Source organism: Macadamia integrifolia, chromosome 11 (assembly GCF_013358625.1).
Source record: "Macadamia integrifolia cultivar HAES 741 chromosome 11, SCU_Mint_v3, whole genome shotgun sequence".
NCBI lineage: Eukaryota > Viridiplantae > Streptophyta > Magnoliopsida > Proteales > Proteaceae > Macadamia > Macadamia integrifolia.
In genome coordinates this window covers 29,153,383-29,159,213 of record NC_056567.1, presented here as the reverse complement: position 1 = coordinate 29,159,213, position 5,831 = coordinate 29,153,383, and positions in this window count along the sequence as shown.

Here is a 5,831-nt window from a genome sequence, read left to right as displayed (position 1 = left end):
AAAACAGTGGGGGAGTGGAGGTGGGATATGGGGTACTGGTGGCTGGTCTGAGTGAGTTGCAAGAGGGAGCCAGGGGAGGGGAGGGGGTGGCGCCGGTGTTCAGAATGGGACCGAGGGATGATGGGGCCAGCCTATTAGTGGGTTCGGATAATCTAGGAAATTTGAAATATCAAGGGAGAAGAAGAGATGGAAGTACTAGGGGTGAAATTGGGTCGATTTGGGCCGGGTTTCTTAAAACCCTTACGCAATCTTAGATCCTTAAAACTCAACCCAGGTCCAACCCAACCCAACCCAACCCGGCCCTAATTGATCCTGATTGGGCTAGGCTGGGCCAGATTGGCCCTTATTATTTGCTAGGATCGGGCTAATCCTGATTGACTCTCTTCTTTCCATTTGTGTCCTATGCATTAAAAAATTTTATAATAAATAAAAGCACCAATAGATCAAATGATTAATACATAATTAAAATTATGAAGTGAAATACAATGATAGATGTTTAGGACACCTAACCATAAAATCAATGACACAAGTTTTATTAATCTAAATAAAAGGATAGGATGGTAGCCTTAAATCATATTATATAAATAAATGTTTATAATTTTCATCCAAAAAAGAAAAAAAAAAATCATGGTTAAAATCAGGGCCAGGTTGGGCTTAGGACTCAACTCGAGTCCGACCAACCTTGACCCAGGATCAGTGTTTTCAACCCTAACCCGCACTCAGATAAAAAAATCTTAGTCCAAACCTTGTGTGGACTCGGGGTAGATTCGGAACTTCAGAACCAAACTTACATCTTTAGGTGTAACTTTGCTTGGGAAAACAAGAAAATAATTTCAATGCAAGAGATGATAAAGTAATTGCCACTTGAATATTTTAAAACCTAGGGTAGTGAATTATCATCAATAATAAATTTTAACAATCGTTATAAGACTGCAAACATTGAAGGCAAGTGACCATCAAGTCCAGACAAGTATAAGTCACTCTCTAGTCATATTAGTGTGGAATTAATCGCCCAACTTTCTATTAACCTATGGCTGAGAGTAAAGAATAAAATCTAAATCCTATTATTGAGAATTTTTAGAAAAAATAAACCTAAACAAGGTAATATTTACTAAGCTAGGTTCTTTGGCACACAATTTAGTAGCAGTTCTCTTGTAAGTCCCTTGATTTTTTCAGAGAGCTGGTCAACTATGTATTCATTATACAGAAGGTGTTAAAACACCCTCGATTGGAGCTATAGGAGGGGGATAAAAACAAGAAAGCCCACATATAAACAAGGTAATCTTTACTAAGATAGTTTCCTTAACACACATTTTATTCCTAAAAATAACTTAAATAAATTATAGAAAATGTAATAAAAATATCCACTAAGGCTGCTCCTTAGTTAGTGGCTTCTAGCATATTCCTCAAGTCAATATTTATTCTAAAAATAAGGCCAATGAGGACTTAAACCTCCCCATATTGCTGAATCGACTATGGTAAACCTCCCAACTATAGAATAGGAAAGGAAGTCGGTAGGAGGCTTATGGAGAAATATAAATTTCCCAATCTTCCTATTAAGGATAACGATTAATTCAAATTCAAATTATTTGAATTAATCAATCTTAATCTAATCGTAACTGTTGTAACAGCTCCCAGATATGCTCCTCCATAATTATTATTTTTTGAAATTCAAATTCATTCAAATACTATAAATATAACCTCTACCCATGTCAAGAGTAAGGGAGAATAACTAAAATTCAATTGTGTTTCTCTTCTTTGCATGGTATCAGTCGACCAAACGATTCCTTGGTAGCCTCTTCTTCACAATGTCTTCCTCTTCATCCCTTCCTGCTGTTCAACACCACCTCAGTCTGAAGCTTACCGGAGACAATTTTCTTTTATGGAAGACCCAACTCTTCCCACTTCTCCATAGCCAGGACTCAATGGGATATCTTGACGGCTCCATCGTCTGTCCCTTTCAGATGCATACCCCCACAGAAGCGACTGCTGCTACACCAAATCCAGCTTATGCAGATTGGATTCGGAAAGACCAGCTTGTCTTAAGCTGGAGAATATCTTCTTTATCTCCTGAGGTCCTACCTTATGTTGTCGGATTACCCAATGCTGCTCACGTTTGGACAGCCCTCCAAGCAGCTTTTGGCTCATTGTCGCATACGAGTATTCTCCAGCTCCATATGCAACTGCAGAACACCAATAAAAGTGATAAAACTATTTCTACCTATCTGCGTGAAGTCAAATATATCTCAGATCAATTGGCTGTTGCCAGTCGACCATTGGGGGATGCAGAATTGAATGCGAGTGTGTTCCGAAATCTGGGTCTAGATTTTTCTAATATTCTAACTGCTTTTGCTACAAGGGCAGATCCTATTTCCTTTCCCGAACTTCATCGACTACTTTCAAGTCATGAGTTACGCCTCAAGTCTGCAACAACACCAGTAGAGGCCAACCTCACCACTTCCACGCCCTTTTACACCCCTCCATCACTGAAACCCTCTTCTCAGAATACCTCTTATTCCCAAAAACGTGGACAAAATAATCGTTCCAAAACCAAAAAGGACCGATGCCAAATTTGTCAAAAATACAATCACACAGTGGAAAAGTGCTATTTCAGGTATTCACAATCCTCCAACAGTGCATCACATGCGGCTAATATGGCTGGCATTCTGCCTACCCCATCACAGTCAACCTGGTTTCCTACCTGGTTTCCTGACACTGCTGCCACACACCATGTGACACCTGACATCTTCAATCTGCAGATCTCTATACCACATACTGGTAATGAAACTCTTCGTGTAGATAATGGAACAGGTTTAGAAATTACTAATGTTGGCTCATCCACCTTCAAAGACCCAGCTAATCAGCCTTTTAAATTTTCTGAAATACTCCTTGTTCCAACAATCACAAGAAATTTATTATCAGTACACCATTTTACCGGTGATAATAACTGTTTCTTTGAGTGTCATCCATTTCATTTTGTTGTGAAGGATCTACAGACCAAGAAACCACTGCTTCAAGGTTCACTTAAGGATGGGTTGTACTGGCTGCCAATTCTTCATTCCACATCTCCATCTGCCAACAATATCTCTCTTGATGACACCGCTTCCACCAATGACTGGCATGCCAGAATGGGTAATCCCCAACAACAGAAAGTCTGTTCCTTGCTTAGATCTAATCAATTACCATGTTCAACCTTTGCCTTCAATAAATGTGGTTCTTGCTTGTTAGGAAAATCACATAAGTCTCCCCCTACCCCCCACTAATAACATCAGTAAAGCACCACTGGATTTAATTTTCACTGATGTAGGGGGTCCTGCTCCAGTTGATTCAATTTCTGGTTATAAGTATTTCATAATATTTGTTGATGATTTTTTGAAATATACCTGGTATTACCCATTTCAAAATCGGTCCATGGTTCCTTCAATTTTTGAAATATTAAAAACCATGACAGAAAAACAATTTGAAAAATCAATCAAAGCGGTACATTTAGATTGGGGTGGGGAATATCGAAAACTCAATAATATTTTTTCAAAAACTGGCATCCTCCATCGTGTAGCTTGTCCACATACACATGAGCAGAATGGAGCGGCTGAGCGAAAAATTTGCCATATTGTTGACATTGGCCTGACATTACTAGCCTATGCCTCCCTTCCATTAAAGTATTGGCCTTATGACCATCTATCTCATCAAGCGTTTACCAACTCCAATCATAAACAACAACTCACCATTTCAAAAACTATTTCACCAACAACCAGATTACAAAGTTTTAAAAATTTTGGTTGTGCAGTTTTCCCATTATTAATGGAATTCTTTCTGTGATTTATTTGGTATCAGGTGGCAGCCCCTTCATAGGATGGGGGACATTTTAGCATGGTGGAAACGGAAAGGAAAGACCTTAACCTTTTCAACTGTGTGGCTCTGTGGTTTTATTCTTATTCCATATGCTGTCTGGATGGAAAGAAACGTTAGAAATCATGATGGTGCAGCTCTTCATTATAAGCATATTTTTGCTCGAGTGAAAGGAGAAATTTGTATGATTTTCAATGTACATCTTGGGAAACCCCTTTCCATCCCGGACCTGTTATGTGCTAGAAGAATAGGAATTCCTCGGATAACAAGAACTCGTAGAGAGATTATTGAAGTTCGCTGGTGTCTCCCATTTCCAGGATGGAGCAAGCTAAACACTGATGGATGCTCCTTGGGCAATCCAGAGAAGGCCGGAGTAGGCGGGATTTTTAGAAACAAGAAGGGGGACAACCTCTTGAACTACAGAGAATATGTCGATATCAGAACAAATTTTGAAGCAGAATTCTTGGCAGTGATCGCTGGTCTTGAACAGGCAAAGATACATGGTTTTCAACATCTTTGGATTGAATGCGACTCTATGGCAGTGGTGATCATTTTTTCTAAAGATTTAGTTCCATGGTTTGCTCTACAACGATGGAGGAGTCTTTTACCTTTAACGAATTCAATAAATTGGAAGATGACGCATTGTTACCGGGAGGCAAACGTGATTGCCAATTTTTTGGCAAAATCATCAGCGAGATTTGAAGTGTCGTATCCAGTGGAAGCTTGGCCTCGGTTGGTTTCAATGGAATTGGATTTGGATGCTACCCAGCGTCCAAGATATCGCTTTTTGAACTTATATGTTTTGCATTAGACTAAGATTTAAGGGGGCCTTCTCCTGCTGATGGCAATCCTGAAGGTGGGGCTGGTCCATTTTTTTCCTTAGTCTATTTCTTGTATGAAGGTGGTGCTATTTTCTTTTTCTTTTCTACTTGTCTGTACATTCTTTCTTTCTTCTTAATACAATGAATCTTTAGCAAAAAAAAGGCCCTACAATTCCCATAAATTTTCGCTCCACTCTACTTCGTGTGTGTTTTTAGGCTACAGTCCAATGCATGTTGGGTACTGTTGTTTGGATTACAAAACCAGCCGCATGTATATTGCACATCATGCTCAGTTTATTGAAAATATATTCCCATTTGCATCCCTCAATTCTCCCCATTCCAATAATCCACCACCTCTTCATCCTTGGTTCACTATTTCTACAGCTGGTACATCCTCCTCAAGTGAAACTCCTGCACATGGTAATGATCCTCAACCCTCATCCCCAGCTTCACAAACCAACCCCCCTACTACTAACCATTCAATTCCAACATTATCTAATTTCCATAATGTTCCAAGATCTAATACTTTGATTTCTAGTCCAGCTAATGACATTGCAGAGTGTTTGAGATTTTAAATGTAATCGCAAGCGTATGGATCAGTGTAGCTACGGGTCGAACTCAGGGAGAGCAGCCACTTTATTTTTTTTTTCTTTTAATAATGCGAAAGTGAACCTATTAATGACTGTGATCTAATTTTAACTACCATCCTAAACATATGTATCTAAAATAACGTCCTAACCATTCGTCATCTAAGAACTTAAAGACGCAAGCCACGCAATTAAAATTAAATAAATAAATAAGTGAAAATAAACAACCCACGCAATTAAAAAAAATAAAGAAAAAATGCTGAAATAAAAAAAAAAAAAAAAAAAAAAAAGGGGAGAAAGCTAGAGAGAGACTCACAAGTAGGTTTCTCTACTTAGCCAGAGGGATGCATCATAATATGAGCTTCCCTACTTAACCAGAGAGTCACTCTTACAAGGGTTACTTTACTTGGCTTTAGGGAAAGTGAGACAATTAAAATAAAAGCAATAAATTGATGGTTCTATGGCTAGGAGGGGCAAAGCCAACACAAACACTAGCCATGAACCTTGAGGGAAATGAATAGCAATAATGTAACGACTGAAAATAAAAATCCTAAATTAAGAAAGAAAGGGTAGT